General features: G+C 37.6%; 1 protein-coding gene across 4 annotated transcripts in view; it reads left to right on the forward strand.

Moving 5' to 3' along the window:
* The first annotated feature begins 5263 nt into the window (after positions 1 to 5263).
* The window catches only part of LOC131693625 (calbindin-32), a 237177-nt gene continuing 215298 nt past the window's right edge, over positions 5264 to 27142 (forward strand). For 2 of the 4 annotated variants that reach the window (XM_058981585.1, XM_058981587.1), the window contains exons 1-2: positions 5264 to 5475; positions 16107 to 16679. The gene's annotated coding sequence lies outside the window, so the exon portion shown is untranslated. Of the gene's footprint in view, positions 5476 to 5548; positions 5650 to 16106; positions 16680 to 27142 lie in introns of those variants that run through there. The other 2 variants (XM_058981586.1, XM_058981588.1) reach the window with 2 other exon arrangements.

Genomic DNA, 27142 nt, shown 5'->3' on the forward strand with positions numbered 1-27142 from the left:
GACACTGTAAAGACTTTGATGGAGGGCATCAAGCGAAAATACGTTCAATTTTACACTCAAGGCTCCATCGATTAACTTTTCTATTGATTTTTGAGGAAAATATATGTATAAAATTACCCTAAAATTTTGGTTTGATTTTAAACATTATAAGAAAATTGGCATGACATTTTCGGTGTCGCAATAATTTCGTGTTCGCCCTTTAATTCATATCAATACAATGAATATGTCTTTTTAATAATATCATCACAAATATCTCTTCAAAATTTTCATCTTCGAACATCCATATTACCCAGTTAAGTTAAATATTTTTATGAGAAAGCCCTGAATTTCCTTAATTATAGTGTATATAAAGGCCACGAATAGATCTGAATTAAATCGGAATTGATGTAGTTGCGATTTTTGGTCACCTGCCTACCCATAGTGCAACGTTTCGACGGGATGCTCCTTTTTTCTTGAGCGTGTGAACGTTTGAAAATAGTTATAGTTTTCTCATAATACAAACATTTTGCAAATTTTCTCAGGACAACAAATATTTTATTTACCAAGAATAAATTTGTTTTCATGATTGGCTCTCTTGTATACTAAAATGCAAACTATTTATAGAGTAACGGCAAACAAAAAATAGTTTTGTCTTCTTAAATCTGCTCAATTACATAGCACATATGATTGGACATTAATGAATATTTCAGAAGAGCAGAAGATCTTACCACACAACTTAGAATTGGATAGAAAAAAAAGCAAGAAAAATGTGAGTCGTGACAGTTGTTACGAACACGAAGCAAGAAAGAGACAGAGAGAGCGAGTGAGAGAGAGAGAGTGTGTGAGAAAGAGTGAGTGCGAGTGAGAGAGGAGGGGGCGTGTTGGAAATGGCAACTGTAGGTTGCCCAAGTAACCAATAAGCATTATAACGTAGCCTAATATCTGCTTTAGATCCACATATAAACCTCTCCTAAAAAGCCGTGAAGCCCTAAATACTTATATAATGCTGGTATTATGTCTGAAAAGGTGAAATATAGTGCTATTACTGTGCAGAGATTGACAGCTCGTTTCTGCAGTACTAATGCTATTATATAGCACCGGCGTACAAATGTCAAATTTGAAAGCTTTATATTGGCACTACTAATGCCATTAAAAGTTTCAGTTAGCTGTCATTGTCCGCCATGGTTTTGAAACCATTTGTTATGTTTCCTTTCGGTATGATGAGCAAAAAGGAAAAATTTTAAAATAAAATGTTCTGTTTAAAACCGTAATTGACTCTGTTCTAATGCATTGCAATGAATATCCTTAATGGGTTTTCGTTCTCACATGATATGAACGTTTACGAAAATTACTTTTAGTAAGTCTCGAACTGAGGTACCTTGCCTCGTCCTTCACGGTAAGTGCTGCGCTGCGTTTGCTGCCTGGACTATATTGCATATATTCGATTGAAATGAAATATGCCGAATATAATCTTCAAGAAGAGTTGCATAACAAATAAACCCACAGCATTACAATAGCATTATATCAGCTTTATATTTGCTCTATAACGGCATTAAATGCACTTGTAAGGCTTACATGCGTTAAATATCCTTGAAGCATGTACGCGTTATATCAGCTTTATATACGCATATAGAGAAAGCGATAATGCTATATGTCGGCTGTGCAGTTATACATTATTGATGCTAATATAGAGCTTTATTGCGTTGTTAATGCTGTAATGGAGTTTCAATGCAACATTAGTGCAAATGTATAGCCAATATAGTGCAATGGCTTAATGCTTATGGTTACTTGGGTATAGTTCCGTGACCTTATACACTACCGGCCAAAAGTTTAAGTTCACGCTACAATGTTAATGTAATATTCAAAAAGTTATGAATTTCTTCATTTATTTATTATTATTATTTATAATTATTTTTCGACCCTCTATATATAAAATATGTAGTTTTCCTTCACTTTTCAATAATTAGATGATATTCTTCGAATTAGGTCAATTTGAATGGATATTTTCCTTCGACAGTTAGAATTTTCAATATAAAAAAAATCTACTTACCTGTTAATAAAGAAAAATATTAAAAACAATTTGGAATATAATTTTTGGAGTGAACTCAACCTGTTATAACAAGATTGTTTGTGATCTACGCGTCACTCAAAGGCGTCAAACCCCCTCCTACATTCTGACCAGTATCATGATATAGTGCGCGCGCTTGACAGTCTACTGAGAAACCCAAACAATTATGTAAAATTCAAAAAAAAAACAAGTGAACTTAATCTTTTGACCGGTAGTGTATTTATTTCTTTAATTTTGGAATGTTTTCGGCTAAATCAGTCATGAAAATAATCGAAAATTTCTTTACACCCTAATCTTAATGAAGAAGCCAAATTTTCGCTAGAATTTCAGAATTCAAAAGTACAGTTGCTCTCGGTGATGCTACGAGTATAATTATATGAGAAATCTTTTATCTCACTGTTAGGTGGATTACTTGATGATCTATGAATTAATATACCCTTCAATATCTACCTCACGGTCAAACGCAATGCCTAATCGAAGGGATAAATATATAAACTCTAGAAAAAATTCACTATGAAGTCAACTCACACAATGTTTTGTCTTTGAAGAAAGCTTACATATTAATTTTTGAGAAATAGTTTATCTATTACTGAGGTAATTCACAAAATGTATTCAAAATCGAATTTCTTGAATCATGTAGATGTGTTTCCATACCCCGATATTCAAAATCGGTTTAGTTAATTGCTTAATTGGTGTTTTAGGGGCCAAACTAAATCGATTTTGAATATCGGGGTATGGAAACACATCTACGTGATTCAAGAAATTCGATTTTGAATACATTTTGTGAATTACCTCAGTAATAGATAAACTATTTCTCAAAAATTAATATGTAAGTTTTCTTCAAAGACAAAACATTGTGGGGCCCAATTATTGGCTCGAATCAAAACACGTCGAAATGTCAATTGACGATAGGTTCATGGCTGGATGTTGTTGGCTCGAATCAAAACTTGTCGAAAGTAAACAAAGTTCATTTCATATCGTCAACCTGGCGCGCAGGTGGTGAAATCAACGGGGTGCTGGAGCGTTGCCAAAAAAATTTTATTTCCAGATTAAATTTTACTAAACTTCCCAGTTTAACTCAACCGGAATGCTGGCTGGTTCTAATTCGTATTCCGGCTCCGGTGACACAACCGATTCAAGTTAGAATGTTTAAGGGGTACCATTTCGATGCGGCTTAGCCGCATAACCGAGGCCTAGGAACTGAAGCGGCGCAAAGCCGCTGAGGATCCGCCGGGCGAGGTGGCCACCGACCCGCCGTCGGAAGCAAGCGAACCTGTGATCCACTCGTTTGCCCGGCTTACTCAATCATAGGGGCTATCCCTAGTTTAAGTCCGACTGAGTGGTAGCGAAGTCGAACAGCACTCGCAAAAGCAATGTGGCGTAGCCACATTGGGTGGTGAACACAAAATAAAATTGGCAACGCTAGCAAAATGTAAACACAAATGAACACTCCGGATGAACCTATCGTCAATTGACATTTCGACGAGTTTTGATTCGAGCCAATAATATGGGCCCTAGGTTCATCCGAAGTGTTCATTTGTGTTTACATTTTGCTAGCGTTGCCAATTTTATTTTGTGTCCACCACCCAATGTGGCTACGCCACATCGTTTTTGCGCATGCTGTACGACTTCGCTACCACTCAGTCGGACTTAAAAACTAGGGATAGCCCCTGAGTTTGAGTAAGCCGGGCAAACGAGTGGATCACAGGTTCGCTTGCTTCCGACGGCGGGTCGGTGGCCACCTCGCCCGACGGATCCTCAGCGGCTTTGCGCCGTCTCGGTTCCTAGGCCTCGGTTATGTGGCTAAGCCGCATCGAAATGGTGAGCCTTAAACATTCTAACTAGAATCGGTTGTGTCACCGGAGCCGAAATACGAATTAGAACCAGCCAGCATTCCGGCTGGAACTAGGAAGTTTAGTAAAATTGAATCAGAAAATTAAAATTTTCTTGCAACGCTCCAGCACTCCGTTAAATTCTAACGATTTCACCACCTGGGCGCCAGGTTGACGATATGAAATGAACTTTCCTGTACTCTCTTCTTCTCTTTTTTCTTCTTCTGGTAGCAAAGCGGAGTAAAAAGGAGCAACTATTTTTTGCTCCTGTTTACTCCGGAGTGACTTCCATGTACTGGAACAAACCTAATATCTCCGCCGCTCGTGAACAGATTTTGACAATCTATAGCTTGTTAGAAAGATATTTTAAGAAGCTTTCTATCTCGCGATGAGCTCGCTTTATTCGAAAGTTATTTGCTTAGAACATGTTGTGTTTTGACAAAATCACCCATATATCAGAAAGTAAACAACATACCGAAAAACAATAATAGTAATAGTGTCAAATGGTCACGTTATGCCTTCCATTTGCAACTAGTTTCATTAAAATCGGTCCAGCCATTGCTAAGATAATTACATGACATTAGCATACGTACATACATGCATAACACACATAACTACATACAGACATTGTTCCAATTTGTCGAGCTGCGTCGATTGGTCTATGAGAGTCGGCCTTCTGGGGCTCGGAAAAAGTTTTCAAAGTTTTAGCGAATCCGGTACATTTCTTTTGTAAGAAATGGAAATCATGTCAACTTTGCGCATAAATATCTCTCAAATGCACAAAAATATTTTAATGAAAAATGTAATCTAACAATAATTTATAATAAAATCTTCAAAATAAAACAAAGTTTATGCCTTTAACTTGGAAATTTTTAAACCATGCGCAAAGATTCGGTTTAATTTTGATCGTTCATATGATAATTTCCCTTTAATTGATGTTAAGACGATTCGATGTACAAGCGCACTTTCATTCGGGTTTCCGCAATAACTATGTGCGCTATGAGCTGAATACGACATGCGCTTCAGTCTATCTACTATTCTCCTTGAAGTGTACGTCACATACACTTATTCCACTTCATCAACTCATCAAACCGATTGCAACATCCCCAAAGGCCCAGTACCTTCAATTCATTCCCAGCCAAGCCGACAAGAGGGAGTTTTATGAATGAAATAATGTGCCGCAAAAGGGAAAATGCTGTTTTCTCTGTTTTCCTCAGAATATTTCCCCTCCCGAAAGCTTTTGCGTCGATGAAGATTCCTGAAGGCACACACCAGAAAAACTCGTACCTACCCATCAGCAGCATCGGAATGGTTTTACCAAAACCAAGCAACGAAGGAACACCCAAGCACGATCGGGCGAAAGTATTTCAGCAAACGACAACAACCGAATCGACTCATAACGAGCTCTGACTCTGAACGGTGAAGAACGGAAAATTCGTTTCCTCTGGCGAAAGCTCTCGGCAGTTTCACAGTTTGGTGGTGGTGTAGTTTAGTGAAAAGTGGTGAAAATAGTCGCTTTGCTCTACTGTTGGAAGCAGGTTGCGGGTGCTGTGCGCTAGTGAAATCGGTGATCCAGAAGCCGGAACTCAGGAGAAAGTGAGTTTTGGTGTGAAATTTTAAGCAGATAAAACAAAGGATGTTAAAATTTCATTGAGTTTGTGATCAGAATCAAAGGATTGTACTGTTACTGTCGTTACAGAATATTACCAATCAAAGTATATTACCTTTATGAAGTAAAGCTCAACATCCACAAGTGTTTAGAATTTTCAAGTACGGTATTTTTTTGTATTTGTATCATGCTTTTTACCGTGCCATCACTAATAACGGTGGCTGTCAACACGAAGACAACAGCGTGTGCTGTTTGTAGTGTATAAGAGAAAACAGCTGAAAAGTGGGTGGTAGAGTAGGTGGAAAACATATTTTTATGTCGATTTAATTCAGTTTGGAAGAGGGCAAGGACAAATACAAGTAATGCTTTTGATAATACCGTACTGTTAAATTTTGTTTCTTCACGTAGTCTTATTGATTCAAATAATCAGTGTAAAGCTGAAATATTGCATTGTATTTATGTAGGATATTAGAAAACAAACTAGACCCAAAAATGCAATATTTTGGATTATACTTTTCTCAATTTTTTAATCAATGATTGGTAGTCCGTAGAAATCTGTTTTGTCGTGTGGTACTCATAATTGTTACAAGTTCTTTGCTAGTCTTACAATGAAATCATGGTATTCATGATTATTCGGGCCAATTATAAATTATAAGTAAATCCAAACGATGTTTGTGAGCTGCTACATTAGGGTAGTCAAGAAAAATATGACCCTAATGTAGATTGCTGTCAGTGAATGTTTCAATCTAACACTTGTAGATTACTCGCGTTGTCTGAAAGCAAGTTTAGCCGGTATTGATGCCCAATCTCATTGGGTGGGGAGTGGTTAATTAAATCCCATAATTACCAAAATTATTATTTGCAGGAAGAACAATTAAACTTGCGCCAATTAGGAAAGCAAACATTATGATACTCATTTACTACCATACAAATGTGGTGATGTTATAATATCATAATTTCACGAATTTATTAATTGAACTAGCTGTACTTACGTAAAAGCTAGATAACAGTGGCGGATCCAGGGGGAGGGTCCGGGGGTCAACTTGTTGAGAAATTTTAAATTAGTTTCAATTTTATATTAGTTTCAAACTCAAAATCATTCCAAATCAAATTTTCATTAAATGAGGCTTTGCCGTACAACGTATTGTATAATGTTCATTCCAAAATCGAAATTTCGGACTCCCCCGAAATTTTTTTCTGGATCCGCCCCTGCTAGATAAGGCCCTTTTGCGCCTATTCAGAGGTATCTCGTAGGTAGGCTTGCCACATTCATAGATTTTCACTTATTTTCTAGATTTATTGAACAATTTTTGGCGAAATTATTTTTCACAGATGACACATTTCGTGCAAATTTTTAAAAATTTCACTGATTTCTGAGTTTTGAAAAATTTCAAATATTTCACATTTTTTTTGGAATTTTTGCACAGATTTGTTTCAATTTTAGGTCACAAAAACGCAGCTTGAAATGTGTTATTCATGCTTATAAGTCAGTCGTCAAATGTTTGAGCAATAACCAGGAAGGATTCTCAATCTCAGTAGGATTGGACCTAGCAAAGCAATTGTCATATACGTTAAAAATCGGCTGCGAATGTTGACACAGAACGCGAGAATTCCGCCATGGGATTGTATTACCATGGCTCTGCGTCTACAATTTTTTAAAAGGAAGTAAAAACAATAAGTTTGAAATAGTTGATTGAAGTCCAGAATAATTATAAATTGCTGCATAAGTAAGAATGAAAAAAAACTTATCTAGAAAAATATTTAACAAATTTGTCATAAAGAGGGGTTCATTCGTGTTTCGAATTCATCTCATCAATAACTAGCACCAACTTGAAGTCAGACAATAAACCCAAACTAGCACAAAAATTGGTACTAGTTAGTCACTAAATCTAAGTCTAAATCTAAAAATTGTGTAAGCGCCTACAACAAATGGCTGATTCCGAGAGATGTTTCATGAAGCAACAATAGAAGGTTTAGTTTACTATGAGAAAGTGGATACGAACTCTCGTTTTCTAGTTTGGGAACCAAACGCCTGGCACTATACAACATTTAGTACCCAAGGAAAAAATGGGCCGAACTAATTGGTAATTGATTTAACTTCTCTATATTTGACATGAAACAGTGAACAAACTCTAGACAAGTACAGTCAGTACTTACTGTCTTTATGCATTTATTGCTCGATAGTTGAAATGATGTAAAAACCTAAGGGGCATTTTTCTTTTACTAGTGAAATGTGGCAATTCATGACGCGTGGTATGCACAGTCGAACAGGTAGACAATGCTTCTCGAAGATGACGTAACTAAGCGCAAATCATGTTTGTAGCTACGCACTATTTTGTCCCATCTAGTGCGATTTCCATTCAAAATCTTCGCTCGATGAAGGAAAGGGTGCTCTGAACAGCCATTTCCGTGCTTCAGTAGATCCACGCATAACAAACATGAATCAGTGAGCACACCATCGATCTCAATGTTATCAGCGGATACGTAGACACGATAGTCTTTCGTAAAACAATTGTAGCCACTGATGTTATTTTCTTGCTTTATTCTACACTGAGACGAAGACAATGGTATACACTACTATATTAGGGGTTTAAATTAAAAAGACTGTACCAGTGAATTTTGGTAGACAATATATCATGTTTAACCTGAGAATGATTCCTGTCATTCGTACCATATCCATTTTCATATCCAGACATGGTATTCTTTACTATTTCCTGGTGGTATAATGGTAATTTTTGCTATGCCTCTGTTTTTACCTAATAGTCAGAATTACCATGAAAATGGTTGTTTTGAAGATTGATAGCTGATTGAAATTACTATTGGTTTTTACTATATTATAGTAATACCATAGTATATATAGTACACGGACAGTATTCTTCTTTTAGATGAATAAAAAACACATTTTTCTGATTTGATTTATATATTTTTATTACCTGATAAAATATTTAATCTCCTACATTTCCTGAAGAATTCAAAGGGAGATGCGGATTAGCACGTGCTCTTAGGAACTACTTAGTAGCTATCATGTTTGTCTTCTCTGCCGTTTCAACATATCAAGCAAACTGTTTGTGTTCGCTTTGGAAACAGAAACAAGAAACCATTTGCTTGTCTAGATGTATGCCCCAAATGATCAGATGGGCATCGAAAGTTATTGAGCTCCTTTCCAGCCAGGAAGAGAATTGTAAAACCGTGACCTGAAACTAATATTCGCAATAAACAGTTTAACCTAAACATACAACAAGATCTTACCGATAATGATATTACGACCGTCGATTTTTCCAATTGCCAGCTCAGAGCGATGAGCGCATTAAACGCTGGATTTTTGTCGATTTTTGGCGGATGAAGAATAAAATCATACACAATTTGGAATTGGGTCCATTAACTTCAACTCTTGAAAATTGTCAGGATTTGTCCTTAATACTGTATTTTGTGAGAATACTTTAGTTACAAGATCGCGGAGAAAATATTTTAGTTACAACATGGCGGAAACCGTGGACAGCAGGTATAAATTACCATAATTTTAGTAATGTTAAACGTAACCCGTGTTCAGCTGAAAAACATTGGTAAATCTTTTCATTAGTACCATGTTCGTAGTATAACTGGTAGACGTCGAAACAGCTATAACAAGTCCAGCAGTAGAATTGAACATTTCAGTATAGTTACTTCGACCATGAAATCATGATCAAATTAAATATGCATAATAGTAAAAAATACCATGAAGTTTTATTCGAGCCGCTTGGTAGCTTCAAGTATTTTCTGGTAGTTCATAAAATAATCATGGTAAATTTAACACTATATTGCAAATGGTAATTTTTATCATGACTATGTAGTTGAAACTACCATGTCGTTCATTTCAGTGTAGTTAGTAAACCGGTTGGTAATCCTTTTACGAAATTCACCTGGGCTCGATTCCCAAACTCGCGCATAGAAATTTTTTCACAGATTTTTCTAAGTCGAAAAAATAGGCTAAGGTTAAAATGTTTACAATAGAAACAAAAAATCACAATTGAGTTCTTGTCGCCCGGTCTCACGAACACTTCTGCAGCTTCCTGGTTGAAAACAATCCCATTTGATTTTGCCGTCTTTGTTTATTATTTTCCACCAGCTAGTGATGTAATGTTTGTGTCATGTGCCGTGTACGTACATGAGCCGTAGAAAAGTCTATTCAGAGCTTACTTGGGCGAACTTTCGTGATCACGGTAAATTTATACTAGTTTTAACCACAGCATTATTTGCCTATTTTTTCACGTTATAAAAATTTATAACCATATATGTGAGGTTTGGGAATCAGATGAGCTGCGGATAACGCAATCGACACACCAACTACGAGTGCTTTGGACCTCGGGTTGGACTCAATCGATTTCATTCAAAATTGGACAGTGTGCTTTGAAAAGTCTCTGGGGGTGTCGGCACCGAGATTTTTTCTCCTGAAAATTATTGTCACTCTTGTTTAAATAGTTTCGGAAAACCGCGCCCAAAAAATAAAAGTTGGAAGAATGGCGGTCAAAAGAAGATGAGTCGTTTTTAATATTAAACCTTATTAAACCTGGTGTGGAAAATGTCAATCAACCATAACTTTTAGGTTAGTTGCATTGTGTCAGCCCGGGTACAACTTGTGAACGCTCATATACAGTCGTGATTCGCTAGTTGGTCACTTTTTAACAGAACGGCTGTTTAGTTGGACCTCCGCTAGTTGGACCGTTGTCCAACTAAAAAGCATCTGAACGCCTAAATCTCATGTTAAATTTAGTTTGACAATCTATCTATCAATTTTTTACATTACTAACGTCTTCTTTAAAGAGTTTTTGACATTTTTCAGTCGGTCCAACTAGCGAATCAAATTCGTTAGTTGGACGGAGGCTGTGGCCCTACCAGCGAATCACGACTATATTGAACTCACAAGCAAATTTTGTGTGATTTGGTGATATCATGGCGGCTCGAATGGAGAAGTATTTAAAAAAGACACATCTCATTTATCATTTTCCACATTTGTAGAAAAATAAATAATTAAAACGCATCTATCACACAATTTATTTCGCTGTTAAAATTAGAGACTGCCCTTGTTGCACCAGACCTAAACAGAAACATAGATTTCATTGTTAATCTAAAAAATCCAAAAAAAAAAAACAAATCTATTATCAGAAATACTAGAAGATGACTTTTCGAATTCTAGCCACCTATATTGGCTCGAATTTGAACGTCATTTTCTAGTATCTTCGGGATCGAACCAACATCTTTCCAGATATCGAATCCTGCGGTAGAGGCCGTTCCGTTAGGTTTCTGGCTGGGTGAAACCTAGTAAAACTTGAGAAGAATTCTAATGGGAGCCGTGCCAAAACCATCGGAACTTATACCGGACAGAATTATTTCAAAAGTCGAGTTAAAATATGGTAGTAGTCGAGTACAAATGTACATATGTGCTACGAGAATTCTAATAAAACGTGCACAATCAATGTGTAGAAAATCCAACATATTCTGTTTCTATTCCCGAACAGAATACCAGAATTCTTTACGTTCGTTATTCATTTGCAACAAGTTGCCACACGAATTGATAAGCTAAAGCCAAATTTATCATAAGTTTTATGTAACTTTGCTGTCGTTTTTCAGTTAGTAATAAATTTATTCTCGAATAATGGTTTTCCTTATTCACATCTTGGAATACGCTTTTTCTAAATGTTGTTCCAGCTGCATTGATGGCATTCATTATTAACGAAACGAAACGTAACAAACTACGCTTTTTACTTGAAAATATTTCATCTCGTTGTGCATGGTACTCATATGGAGAAGGTATACTAGCGCCACTATCAAATCGGTGGTACATATGGTCGGTGTTAAGTTAGACCGGACTAAGTGACATTGTATTGATTTCGAGAAAAACTAGTTTAAAGTTTGATTCGTACCATTCTTTACATTATAATTCGAAAAAATGTTTTACCATAATTTATGCAAATTGTAACATATTACAATTCTGGCAGAAGTGGAATATAGTTGAAGAAATTCTATATCCAGTACTTTTTGATATTTTGCGATTTAGTCCGGTCTGACTTAACACCGACCATATGTGAAATAAGCACTATCTGTCAAATTGTCCCCGGGTTGTATTGAATAAAACATTGCATGAAAATGTATAACCTCACTTTTCTGACAGTTTAGAGAGCTTGTTTACATGAATTTAAATTTTTTTTGATTCCACCCAGTACAAGAAACTTGTTTCGAATTCTAACACCGTGTAATCAATCTCGCTGAACTGTCATTTTTTCGGGCATTTTTACTCATATGACGTCATCTTGCAATGCCTCATAGAGATAGCTGACCGAGAGGAATTTCACTCTGTGACTTATTGTAGAAACCCAGTCAAAAAGAGCAAGTTGCTGGCTAACGGGGGGCTATTTGCCAGCTCGGATGCGCTAATTGCCCTCCAATTTGCCAGCAAATTGCTGGCAATTAGGGGGCTATTTTAAATGCAACATTTGGGCGATTTACCACCGTCATTTTTTAGCCGCTCTACCCGCCCTTAAATCGCCCAGGGAACGCGCCATTTAATCGTCCTTAATGGCCTAATATGAAAATTACAAATAATACTTATTTTCGGATTCATTATCCACTCACATAAAGTTATCACTGCACTAGGTAATCACCACCAAACTATAGGAAGAATCAATAGTGAAATTGGCATTGCACACCAAAACTTACCACAATCTGACTTTTATTAAGAGTTTAGGTCAGAGATCTTGTTCCACTATATTTACACACGATTCCACAATTTCCCACATTCGTTGGCTAAATGAAGTGCACTAGACAAACAAAATACAAGCGAGAACACGCCAATTGTTAAAAAAAAACAATTTTAATCTTAAGCCAAACATGAACCGCCATGTTTGAAAAACGCAAAACACCAAGTCCGCCAGAAAATTTGTCTAAGTGTTGAAATTGCCTTTAAATCGCATTCGCAAATTGCATTTGTTACTAGGGGCAATTAGCATAGGCGAGTTGAGTTAAACGTCAAACTGTTTAAATCGCCTGACCATGTTCGTCCGCATTTTTTTTGACAGGGAATGAACAGGGAATCCCATGAGGATTTTAAATTACTTTTGAAAAGTTCTTAACTTCCTGATCAGGGAAATAGATACTGCGAGCCGTTTTTATACGCAATATGGCATTTGAGTACCTACGGTTAAGTTTCTGAAGAAACCCTGCGTAGGTGGCTGTAAAAGAATGTAAGTCAAGTTGGTCGGCATCGCGGCATTGGATCACGTCTTGACATGTTTCGATATTAACAACTGATGTGAGTAGATCAGTTATACAGCAAAGGTCGGTCAAACAACACGATCTTGAAGAAAATAGGGATATCATTGTCTAGTGAGATTTCACCGTAAGTGATCTCTGCGGCAGAACGGCTGACATTGGGAGAAATTACGCCATCGGGAAACTCTCAGCACCAGCTAGTAGATAAATAAGAACTAGAATCGCCAAAAAGGATAACAAATCGTGCGAAGATGGTTCTAATGAGATGTAAGTCGTTATATTCAGCATCTCCGTAGGTTCACCTCTCAACAGGTGACGATATTTGCAGCTGACCTGAGTAGGTCGATTATATCATGAAGGCTAAACAGCAAGCAAGAAACAGCATAAATGGATGAACACTAATAATTAACACAGAACAAAAAACGCAAGTCACCTGTTGAGACGTGAACGTGAACCCAACGATGACTGCGAAAGAATGAGAGTTGGGAAGAACAAGCGGTTTAGGTTTAGTCGGTAAACTACAAATCAATGCAGTAAGAATCCGACACTACCATAATCCAGCTGGCGATGGTGTCCGATCAAGATTCCTTCTCGATAACAGAAATTGTCTCAATTTGTTAAGCCGAGTCGACATAAGACTCAGCCTTCCGGGCCTCGGAAAAAATTTTTCAACCTTTTAGGGGTTCTATACCCTTTTTATATAAGGAACCAAAAAAATAACCCCTCCCTTGAGAATTTTCTGCGCATGGGGCACATTGATATGGATTGGCATTGGTTAGTCATTTCGAATATTGTTCGGGAATGGTTTGGAATGGCCGAGCATGGTTTGAAATGCGTCATGAAAAAAATTAAATTGCTAGTAATTCACGCTTTGTTAGTTTCAGTTCTCGATAAAATCAAAACGAAACATTTCAAGCAGCATAGCTGCAGGAACAAATCGAATCAAAAACAAAAGTTTTGTAGCTAGAATTGGGTGTACCCCATTAGGCATAAATACGTTAGGCATAATGGACGTAAGGCATAATGGACATAAGGCATAATGGACGTTAGGCTTAAATTGTCACTTCAAGAAAATAAATTTTGGCGGTGATGGCCTAGAATGATAAAAGCATGGATGTTTGAACTTTTTAGATGTGGTTGAATTACTCTGGAAGCTGATCAAACTCGATTAACATTTTGTTGTACTTGAATAAAACATTTTGTATATACTTGAATAAATCTGAACTCAAATAAAAGAAGCAGACCGAATACGTGGTATGCGGAAACTCAGCAGTTGAGTAAAAGAAATAGTTGAAATAGTAGTATCTGATTGATGGTGAAAAGCAATTGTTTTTCATTATTATTAATATGGTGGTATTAAACGGAAGACATCTATCTTAAGAAGATTAATTGTGACAAGTCGCTCAAAAATTTTTGAATTTTGTAAAAAAAATGTAAATCAACCTGTTTTTTTATATCTTTGATAGTACTCCTAACGAACTGTTTAGCTTTTTCGAATAAAATTTGCAGAAAATCATCTTAAAAAATCACGAACTTAGCTCATTTTATTGCCACAACTTTGTATATAACCCCTTAAGGTATGAATAACGCACATCAACTTAGATTAGCTCTTACATACATGTATGGTGCATACATACATGTCCAAGAAGAAAATATGTGCTCTTGAAGAACAGCTCATGAAAGAAAGAATGATGCATATTATTATTTATTCAACGAAACGATTATCTCCTATATTATTAAGTTCAATGATAATATTCTTGAGGCCATCAAAATAGAACTACGGAAACTGTTTGATACAAGAGAGATTTTATTTGTGTACTGTCGCGAAGTACCGAAACGAAAAAGGTATCGTCACAAACGTAAAATCTGTAGTCTTGGGCTGAGGCAGTTCACAACAGTGCAAGTTTCCATAGGCTCCAAAACATAATGTTTGTTCAATATTTGGCTTTTTTAAATATTTGAATGCAACTGTATTGGTTATATAGATGGTCGGAATACAGATAGCAAAAACATACACCACGCACAATTCAAAACTTTTTCAATGCACCTGTGCGAAAATGCTGAAATATTAGGATTACGTTTTAATAATACGTAATCATGAAAATTCCAGAAAGCCGATGGTCGGCGTGTTTGAGTTTGACTTTTGAGTGATTGACATTTTGAAAATCAATTGCGAATTCTCGTAGAGATGCAGAGGTAGTCTCGGTCTCTGGCCAAAGCGAGTGTCGAACTAACATTCCTTGCCTTCCTCGGTAGAACAGCCATGGTCGTGGCCGGCGTCGTTATTGACCAGTTTATTAAAGTATTGATTCAGTAAACATGCACAGTGAGAATGCTTTATTTCTCCCAAGTAACATTCTGTTGGTTCATTGTGCATTTTTACTCATTCGGTCAATCACGAAGTGCAACTACGGGCAGTTTACCTAAGGTAAGCTAAGCTAAGCGAAGCTAGGTTAAGCTAAGCGAAGCTAAGCTAATGAAATGTGCTTGTACCAAACTGTTGACTTAAATCAAGCGATATTTTCTTCGTCTCGCACACGGAAAAAATAGAATAAAACCCTACAGTTGCAAAGGATAAATATGTCGCATGGTATTTTTCATTTCGGAGTACACAGAAAAAAAATATTGGTAAAAGTAAGAGTGTTCCGCTCTTAGCAAAAAACAACCAACGCCAACTATTAGGTTGAAAGTAAAAGTTTTAAATTAATCAAGAATAATAATCAAAGTAAAAGTTTTCCTTTTAAGCAAATGAAGAATAGTACTCAAAACAAAAGTTTTATTTTTAAACTAAGAGTATGCGTTGGTTGTTTTTGCTAAGAGCGAAAAACTCTTATTTTTACCAACATTTTTTTCTGTGTGTATCTCGTTAAACTCGAAAAAACAAGTGTAGGATTGATATCTCTATAATAACGAAAGCCTTGCGATTACTTTTATATTTTTATTGACTATGCCTATCGTCCATTATTGCCTAACGTTCATTATGCCAACCGTCCATTATGCTTAACGTATATTATGCCAATCGTTCATTATGCCTAACGTCCATTATGCGTAATGTACTTATGTCTAACGTATGTATGGCAATAGTGAGACACTGATTTCTATAGTTTATGTATATGATAGATTCCACAGGTTTTTAAATAAATTTCGTTCTACCATAAATGCCTGTTATCTGTGTTCTGCCTAAGTGTCCGGTTCCAAAGGCGACATTAGCGGACCATGGTGAAAACGGGCTCAACACTCTACTTACACTTATTATGTCGCCTCACGTCCGGCAAATCAAATTCATGCTTGTATACGTATCAAGTACCTCCATATTGAATAGCTGTTTTTATTCTCTTCTCTTTCCATGTGCTTTTCGCGTTGTGTTGGTTAGGAAAATCTATCCAAAACCACCTGAGGAAGCTCCGCAAAAGCTCGCAATTACTGGACCAGCACGCGAGCGTTTCCGTCTGTGTGTGTGTGTGTGCGCGGACGTGTGCTCCTACCCGTTGTTTGTTATTACTGTGTGTCCTGCTGAATATACAGCCGTGACCGTGCGTGTCATTAAATCCACCCACCGACGCCCACGAGGAACAGATAGTGTGTGCATAAATCGAAGCAAGCACGAAGATAAAGATAGGAAATTAGTCGACAGTTTTTCGCCCTCGTAAATAGTTTCGGTTTCGTTTCCACGAGTAGTGTGCGAACATACGTACCGGCGGCTCGGTTGAGAAGGGGAGAGAAAACGAGTGTTTTTTTTTTTCTATTGGTATTGGCACCGGTATTGAATTACAGTCGTGATTACTATCGATAGGAGATAGGGAAATCAGCAGAAGGAAAATATAGACAGTACCGAACCGGTAGTGACACTGAGCCGGTAAGGACAAGTTCGAGGTCGCAGTGAAAGACAACAAAAAATAGCAGCAATCATCGCGTGAGCATTCGAAGGAAGCTACCATAGAAGAAGGTAGGTTTGATAAATTTAGCATATTGGTGGAAGGGTGAAAATGTGGGTGGATTCACTTGGTAGTCATTGCCGTCACAAAACGGCCTGCTGCGACAATGGGCGCTTGATTGAAGAATAGTATGGGAGCATGTTTTCTGGTTGTTGATGGAATTGTTGTTGATTTGGTTACATTATTTGGTACATTAATTTATTGTTTTCTTTCTCTGATCAAATGCAACATAACTAATTTAGTTTGTGTATCGACAATAGGAAATCATCAGTTTCGTGGAATATTAGAAAAAAGTAAGCCATAGTACTGCAATTCCCTGGTCTGGTGGTACCTAACCTTTTTGTATTGATCTTTTAAACTAGATTCTGCCTTAACACTGACCTGTTATATGAAAATGATTAGGGAGGATTCTGATATCAGTGTAAGTTCTTTGCTTTTTTAAAGGTGTTTAGTATGCTAAGAGTTGGCTGGGCAGTTTGTTGAAAGAGCGAACCAAAATCAAGGAGTTTCATCAAAAAAAAAACCAACTTTGGTGCTATGATCCCTTTGAGAATTTTGACGCTCTGTTTCGTAGTCGTTTTACTTCACACTAGATAATGGCAGAGCTCTGCCACAATGCAACAATCATGATAGCTCGAAACTTTAATCTACGTTTAAACTATGCAATGTGAACAAACGTACACACCTAGAAAAAATAGTGTAAATTTACGTCTCCTGACCATGACATATACGAGCATCAAAAATGACTTAGTTTTACGTTTGATTTTAATTTTACATGACGTTTAATTTCGTAAATCATGTAATTTTACTCCACATACAGCGTTTGTTCTGAATGGTAGGAAGTGTAATTTTAAGTCATTGCGCATGTAAAGTATATGTTTCATGTAAAATTAAATGGAACACGGTAATGTTCTGTCATTTCTTAAATTACGGTTTGTTGAATTGTGTCATGTTTGCAATTACGTCAACGATAAAATTCAGATTTTTTTGGTGTGTAGTATGAGTCCAGCATTCTACATCAGTGCACCAGGATCAGAGTTAATTCCACGGTAGCAGAATCGTGCTTTTGACGTGATCAACTTTTCGGTCATTTCCATGCCAACATTGAAACCTTATAATTTTGCATATTCATAATGTTAAAGTTTTGATTTTCCGAGCGTCGAAGGAAAAATAGCACGTTCTCACTGTGAGTCGGCAAGGCATTTTTCATCTTCAACCATCTTACGGATGACTTGTGCTTCCAAGTGTTCTGTATTTCGCCCATCTAGTCCGGATTTTTTTCCGCTTGGGTTGTTTCGCGACTGAGAACGATGCTGCGTCACGTTTGAAGAACAAACAAAAAATCGAAACATTTGCTTTTCCGACGTCTGATATTAAAACGTAGAAAGCCATAAAGGAAAGTATCGTTTATACTTTGCCTGCAGATAGCTTCTCATTTCGTGGGTTCTCTGATCCGTTTAACATATCCCAAAAGATCTAATACCTACTGGTTTGAACCTTTTTCATCCCATGCATCACTTTCCGGCAGTGTGTATTGGGATATTTTACTGGTCATTTGAATATAGCTTTGTGAGGATTGGCTCGACCAACTGCGCAAATTAATTTCAGGACCCATTCCTGTGGGACTTCTGACACCATCGGAAGTGGCCAATGTAACTAAATAATATTTAATTGGCTAATAATGATATAACCATGCAAAAACAAGCACTTCTGAATGCGCTGTATTGGAAGTTTTATCATTTAAAAGTCGTAGGTGTGCCGGTTTATGTTGGTAAATCATATGTGACTGCACTCTTCAACCCGTATCTATGGAACCGGAAGTGCAATTCAAATCAAATTCAATAGGATCGATAACTCACTTTTCTTATGAGCATAAGCATGTGGAAATCGATAGAGCTCTTCTATGAGAAATGGATGTTAAATTTATTCAGGAACTTGGTTGCTTCGTCCGGGACTTTCGGAGCTAGCGAAGGAGGCCATTATGTACGTAGAAACCTTGATAGGCCGCAAGTGACCTAGATGCAAAGTCGTAGCGTGCGGTTGGCCAAGTAGGCGCCAAAATATTGATCTGCTTTGTAGAATAATTGAGGTTTAGTCATAAATTAAGTCAGGATAAGTTTCCCATTTCCAGGTATCAATTAAATTATTGTTCGAAAGTTGAGTTGAAAATGAGTGTCAAGTGGAGAAAAAAATAAAGGACGAACGTGTTCGAATTTCAAGACACTGCAAAGACTTACAAAAAAACCAAAAATATTACAAACTTTATCGCTTGTTTGAACAGTTTTATTGCTTCACAAATGGGAAAGAAATCTGGGCCATCCAAGCTAATTCTCATGGGTTCAGACACAATACAACCCCTTGAAAAGGGGTAAATAAATATGGTCCGTGCCAAGTTTCACGACCACTAAAACACTATGAAATGGTCTCAATAACTCATAAATACACCAAAATATGGTTTTCGTATGGATTCTACCGGACCATGGTGATGGTGTTTTCATGTGTTGACGTGATTTAAAACACTATCAAAACACCATGCAGTGGGGGTGAAGCTGAACTATGACCATGGGGGTATTATGGGCTTTCCGTTTGCTCGACCAACCCGTTCTGCACTGAGTTGAGTCACTAGTTGAAATGATGAGCTACCTGGATTTTTTGGTGTTTCTGAAAGCGCTGGAAACTCCTTGTTTGATCCTAACAGTCTAGAACCTGGAGCTGTTTGCTTCATATTTGTGTCAGCGCTTTCTCGAGCTGTTATATTTTCTGCAAAAGAGTGCTTTTAAGGAAATGCTTCCGATTCTTTAAGCAATTACGCGGGGAATGGTTAAAGATCATGAAAGCTCTTTCCACAATAAACACATCCTAACGATTCACTGCGAACCGGGTCTTATTACTATAATGGCCCATTTGCTTGTATTTATTGCAAAACATGACGCGCGATACAAACAGCCGAACAAGCAGTCGAATCATGTTGAATAAGACGTAATTAGGCAAAACAGGTCACCAGATACGGGTTTGAAGCGACATACAAGTTTGTCATGTCCTGTGCGATTGAAGTAGCCAGCTCTGAGCTTTAAGCTCGGATGAACTTTTGATATTTTTTGCTCAATTGCTCTGAAAACCGACTTTTTAACGGAGGCCCGGAAGGCCGAGTGACATATACTATTCGATTCAATTCGTCGAGTTCGGCAAATGTCTGTGTGTGTATGTATGTGTGCGTATGTATGTGTGTGTGTATGCGCGTCTGTGTGTGTACGCGAACACAATCTTACTCATTTTTCTCAGAGATGGCTGAACCGATTTTCACAAACTTAGTCCCAAATGAAAGGTGCAACGTTCCCATAGGCTGCTATTGAATTTCTAATGGATCCGACTTCCGGTTCCGGAATTACAGGGTGATGAGTACGATCACGTAGAAAATGTCGATTTTAATAAATTCTGCAATGAATGTATAATAGACTGCCCAGGAAAATAATGAATTTTTTAAAACGCAATCAGCCCACCCCTGATTTGATTCCTAGTCCCACCAGGAGTACTTGCACCAAATTTGAAGCAAGTCGGACAAGTCTAGCTATCGGACCAACGTGCCTGAAGGTTGTATGGGATTTTTCGACAATTTACATGGAGAAAACCCACTAACTCGCATTTTTGCCGCTAGGTGGCAGTGCATGTATCGTATTATCACTGTAAGTGAAAATAAGAAAGATAATTTAATTGTCTTCAACTTTGCCAAAGACTACTAGTGAATCAGGCTTTGTCAAAAGAAGTTATTAAACTTTTAACGAAGTGATGTCTGAGTCAGTTTTGTATGGGGCCTGGCAGTGCATGGTTGTGTATTAGGGTGGGGCAAAATGATCGTTTTTTCAGCACAGCACTTTTTTGGTTTCTTTTGGGGTCCCAAACAACTGTGCAAAATTTGGGGTCGATTGGTGTTGACCCGGCGTAGCGCACTGCGTTTGAAATTTGTATGGAGATTAGTATGGGAAAACCTACATTTTTGCATTTTTAATTTTACAGACTACAATTCTTTCTTTAGTATGCAAACAAATAGATAGAAGTGTAGTTCAGGATATGCTGAACAACTTTGCCGAAGGATGTATGGTGTTATAATGTCTCTAAGCCAAGTTATAGCTGTTCAAAGTTCGATACATCAAATTAAGTGCCAAAAATCATTTTTATTGCCAACACTGCCGGTGTACCATGGTATTTCATATAGCATTCCAAAATAACATTATATATTTTAGTTTTACCACATTGGTATTTTTGGATGAATTATTCAAAAGCCTTAGCTCAATTTCATGCGCGTAGGTAGTTGAGCAATAGGGCGTAGAGAGTGGAGATGGGGGGGGGGGATTTTAATATGTCTAAATTCTAACTGAAATGTTGTCGAGTTGGAATGTTCAGGTGAATTATTTCAAAACAATCACACAATGTCCTACGCATAATAGTAACAATGAAATAAAACATACTGTATCCCTTTGCCTTGACTTTTATCAATAGAAGTTACGTTACAGACTGAATTAACTGAACTCGCGATGATATGTCAGAGGATTATATTTCGGTTTAACCGTTGTGTGTCCGACGCGGTACCTGGGTTCCTTTTTAAGTTTCAATTAATTAAATTCCTATGTTTTATCCATAGCTGGAAATTGAAATTTTGTGACATCTTAGAACTTCACTAAGTCAAGCTTTTGGGTTAATAATATTGTTAATATAGTAAGGGTGGGAGTAAGGAGGGGCTCCTGATTTTTTTTTACTACGTAACAGGCCGACGTGGGTACCCGGGTACCCACAAAACTAAAATGCTCATAACTAAGGTAATATCCAACCGATTTCGATACTTTTGCCCGTTTTGGATTCAAGAACTCATCCACTTTTGGACTTGGTAAAAATGAATCGGGTTACTCCATTCGGTTCCCGGGAATCCGGGTTTCCGGAAGCAGGTTCCAGTGCGGGGGTACTATTTGCGAACTGCAATGGAATACTAGCAATATGGGCATCAAAATTCTTGGAATTGCATCAGTAGGCTGCATCTCGTAGTTTTGGAACCATTTGGTGATTTGACCCCGGAACGGACATTTCGGAGCAGGTTCCTGTGAGGCCGTGAGTGGCCATTCCATTCCAATTCCATTTTTCAAATTGCCATAGGGCCCCGTAACAATAAAAAACAGACCTCCGAGACAATTTGAAGAGTTTTGATGCTCATATTGCTAGGACATTATTAAAATTTACAAATCATATCCTAGTACTGGAACATTACTCCGGAAAATCCGGATTACCAAAAACCAGATCCATTATTACGGTTCTACTGTACAAAATCAAAAAGCAGACGAGTTCCTGAATCCAAAACATCTAAAAGTGTCCAAATCGGTTAAAGGAAGCCATAGTTATGAGCATTTCAATTTGTGGGTAGCCGGGTACCCTCGTTGGCCTGTTAAAGGTGTTTTTTGTTGGACACATAACTGTTAATACGCATTATGATTTGATAGCATGCTCATTTCTATGCTGTTCGATCACGAAGCGTGAAGCTAATTTCTGGATTTCAAAATGAAATCCACCAGATCCCTACAACAATTTTTGCTTCAGGTGATCGAACAGCGTCGAAATGAGCCTCTCATCAAATCATAGTGCCTATTAAACTGAAATATAATCAATGCAATTCTCTGACATATCAACTCGACATCAGTTGATTCAGTCTGTAACGTAACTTCTATTGATAAAAGTCAAGGTAAAGGGATACAGTATGTTTTATTTCATCGTTACTATTATGCGTAGGACATTGTGTGATTGTTTTGAAATAATTCATTTGAACATTCCACCTCGACAACATTTCAGTTCGAATTTCTACATATTAAAGTCCCCCCATCCCCCCTCACCCCTCACCCCTCACTACGCCCTATTGATCCACTACCTACGCTCATGAAATTGAGCTAAGGCTTTTGAATAATTCATCCAAACATACCAATGTGGTAAAACTAAAATATATAATGTTATTTTGGAATGCTATATGAAATACCATGGTACACCGGCAGTGTTGGCAATAAAAATGATTTTTGACATTTAATTCGATGTATCGAACTTTGAACAGCTATAACTTGGCTTAGAGATATTCTAACACCATACATCCTTCGGCAAAGTTGTTCAGCATATCCTGGACTACACTTCTATCTATTTGTTTGCATACTAAAGGAAGAATTGTAGTCTGTAAAATTAAAAATGCAAAAATGTAGGTTTTCCCATACTAATCTCAATACAAATTTCAAACGCAATGCGCTACGCCGGGTCAACACCAATCGACCCCTAATTTTGCACAGTTGTTTGGGACCCCAAAAGGAACCAAAAAAGTGCTGTGCTCGGTTGATGTGACTATGATTACGTTTTTCCATATAACAATGCCCCACCTTATTGTGTATCTGTAATCGATTCCCACAAACTATGCATTTTTGTGAAATAATCGATAGGTTTAGCCCAATAATATGTTCAGAAGAATTATAAGACATAATACGAGTTATGTTTTGGTTGGAAAATTTTAGTTCCAACTATGACCGCATAGAAGGCGCCAACACTAACTTTTCATAGAAGAGAGATAGACTATCAAGATGTTCGAAAGAATTATTGTAAAATGCCTGTTCTACAACTTTGTGGAAGACACCTAATTTCTATCTATTTCCCTAGAAAAGTTAGTGTTGGCGCCCTCTACGTGGTGAAATGTGGAACTAAAACGTTGTAACCAAAATATGGCTCGTATTATTTACTACCATTCTTCTGAATATATCGTAGAGCTAAATCTTACGGTTATTTCACAAAAATGTTTAGTTCGCGCAAATCGAGTACTGATACACAACCATGCACTGCTAGGCCTCATACAAAACTGACTCAGACATCACTTCACTAAAAGCTTAATAACTTCTTTTAACAAAGCCGAATTCAATAGCAGTCTTCGGAAAGGTTGTAGACAATTAAATTATCTTTCTTATTTTCACTTACAGTGATAATGTGATACATACAGCGCCATCTAGCGGCAAAAATGCTAGTTAGTGGGTTTTCTCCATGTAAATTGTCGAAAAATCCCATACAAACTTCAGGCACGTTGGTCCGGTAGCTAGACTTGTCCGATTTGCTTCAAATTTCGTGCAAGTACTCCTGGTGGAACTAGGAATCGAATCAGGGGTGGGCCGATAGGGGTCATTTTTTTCCTGTCACTCTAATGTATAATGGTGAAATTTTTTCCAAAATGTGACCACAACTGCTTCGTTTTGTAGTACTAGGTCACTAACGGCCATTCAAAGTCTTTTTGGTCACATTGGCCACCATCATCGGCTCCAGAAGCCTCGGCGGAAGTATCCAAATTCAGAATACAGTCACATCGGTTCCTCGGAGATGGCTAGACCGATTCAACCAAACTTTGTCTCAAATGAAAGATGTTGCGTCCCCGTAACTGGCTATTAAATTTTATCCCGAACCGACTTCCGGTTCCGGAGTTACGGGTTGTGGCGTGCGATCACATAGCAAATTGTGATTCAAACCGATACTCCGATGAAAGCAAAAAAGGTAAAAATTTCGCTAAAATGTCTCTCAAACAACTTAAATTTGTAGTTCTTGGTCACCGACGGCCAAACAAACTTTCGTTGACTACATTGACCACCATAGACGGTTCCGGAAGTGCATGGGAAAAGCGGCCATCTTTCAAAACTTGCAAACTAATATCAGTTTCTCGTAAATGGTTGGGCTGATTTTCACAATTTTAGTCCCAAATGATAGTTATACTATTCTCACAGATGTCTATAAAATTTCGCACGGATCGCTTATATGGTTCCGGAAATATAGAATGAACCGTCCGGTCACATATGAAATTCCCATATAAGCCGGAACTCAAAATTTTTTTCAAGGGGGGGACCCTATGAAATTTCAGAAATCGAATTCGTATTTTTGATGCCAAACATTTTTAACCCTTAAAGGCGCAAAGCAATTTTTTTAAAATTTTCTGAAAATTGTCTAACAGTTTTAATACGTTACTATGATAATTTTGAGATGGTTTTCGCAATGTTGTTTTAAAACAACATTGCGCATTTAAGGGTTAAAATGCATGAAACGTCGAGATTTTATGTTATCACGAAAATTTTTTTTTCTTATTAAAATCGACTTTTTGGGACTTTGCCGATTTCGCACCTTTTTTCAGTTCAATATTACCGTGGCTGTTTTTTCTTTTGCACAATTGTTGAACTGGAATAATGATTTCTTTTCTTGTATATTTGTCATGTCATGTATAATAATAAAATATAATATATGCATTTGAAAGCTTTTAATGAATGTAAACAACGCAAACATTCTCGTGTTCATGATTGAGAAAGTCACAATTGCACCGCTAGGTGGATTAAAACAGGTTTTTTTTTATTCAATTCGTTTATTTGGTAAGGCACGTTTGCGTTAGCTTAAAGGTTCCATTTTCTTCTTTGTTTTAAATTTTGAATTTTTTAAAACTAGGGGGCTACACATTTCAATATTATTTTATTTTTATATAATGAAACTAAAAAAAAAAGAATTACAGCTAACTTAAGAGTGAGAATATAATATTCGTAAGATTAGGGGGACGGGTCAATTTGTGTGTTCTTTGTATAGTAATTCACTTTATGATTTTGAGAAGGGAGATTGTTGGTGCAATTAATTATTAACTAAGTGGAACATTTTACAAGCTTATTAACTAGAAATAACTAGGGGGAGTGGTTCAATTTTATTAAGATTAGTAGGGATTAATCAGGGCTATTTTGAAGTAGTGGTACTGCGGGGATTTCTTAGCCAGATATTGATCAATTAAAACTAGAAGATAGGGGGGCACTTATGTTTTGGGTAGATATTCAAGGGGAGGAAGGGGGGTGAAGTCCTACATCTGTGTATCAGAGACATGGTGGAGACGGTGGACAAGGCTGACGGGGGGGGGGGGAGATATAAACTTTTGAGTTTCCAGAATTAAGACGCCGGGCGGTCTTCCTCGAGTCGGCAGAGGTCCCTCCAGACGATGCCGGAGTACGGTTCAGATGCGGATCTGCAACACATCGCGTTGCGCGTGTGATGTTGTGCTGTTGGTCTCGTGTGTTGGGTCATTCCACAGAGATGTTTTGTTTCGTCTTGGAGTCGCATCAGACCATCGTTGGGGTACGGTAGGCGGATGAAGGCAATTCTGGGAATGATAAGAGATGATAGGGCAGTTTAATTTGGATATTGATGGTTTTTAGGAACGTGTATCTGCGAGCCCAGTACGTCGGAGCTGGGCGTCCAGCGAGTAGTGATTGGACATGAGCCGAGACATCACGCGAATGAAATCCCGACCCACATCCATCCCTTTGAACCAAGGTTTCATCGATACCTTAGGGATTATCGAATGTAGCCACCTTCCCAGTTCACCATTGCTCCATGAAGTTTGCCAACTTTCGAGTGTTCTCTGACGAGTAATACTGAAAAAATCGCTGAAGCTGATTGGTCTTTCATATATGTCTCCTTATAAAGCGCCCGCCTTAGCTAAAGAGTCCGCTTCTTCATTACCTGGAATGGAGCAATGCGAGGAAACCCAAACTAAGGTAATCTTGTACGATCTTATAGAGAAAGCACGCAGGCGCTCCCAGATTTTCCCCAGAAAATATGAAATGTGCTTTCTAGGTTTCATTGAAGGGAGAGCCTCGATTGAGCTGAGGCTATCCGAGACAATAAAGTAATGATCAATGGGCAAAGTATCAATGATCCTAAGGGTATACTGAATAACATCAAGTCCTGCGACGTAAACTAAAGCAGCATTATTGAGTTTAAATGAGGCGGTGAGGTTTTGATCAGTGTTTCAAATAAACCACACATTTCACACCAAGGAGCCTGTTTCCAAAGGAGCGGTGGAAACCAATCATTGTTATGCACGTTTCTGGGAGTGAGTAAAAAAATCAAAGCAATCCAAGTAGGTTTTGACTCTTTGGCTTTCACTCCTGGTTTTGGCTCCTCCTGTCCACTCCGGTTTGTGATTCTTGTTCTGTCGCCGCTTATAGACCGAATTTAATTTCAAACTTATGCTAACAGGTCTTCAAGATTTGTATGTTTAATTTCTCAATTATCCCAGCAGAAGGTACAGGGTGCGCCAGCTGGATGTATCCTTTTACAACATTGAACAACTCCGCCATTTTTTAGCCGTTTTCAGAAGTAAACAAGTTTTTTAAGATATTTTATGCCATTTATTATAAACCAGGTTTATTATTGAACGTCGATTAAATAACCACCCCCATTTGATACACAAAAAGCAGTTCTTTTGCGGGCTTTTTGCATGACATTGGACAGCATTACGGGCTTAATCGCAGCAATTTCAGCTCGTATATTAGCTTTGAATTCGTCAAGGTACTTAGGATTGCTTGAATACACTTTACTTTTCAAGTAACCCCACAGAAAAAAGTCTGGCACCGTATCCGGAGAACGAGGAGGCCATTCCAAATTATCATTTTTT

Source organism: Topomyia yanbarensis, chromosome 3 (genome assembly GCF_030247195.1).
Source record: "Topomyia yanbarensis strain Yona2022 chromosome 3, ASM3024719v1, whole genome shotgun sequence".
In the NCBI taxonomy this organism is placed as follows: Eukaryota; Metazoa; Arthropoda; class Insecta; order Diptera; family Culicidae; genus Topomyia; species Topomyia yanbarensis.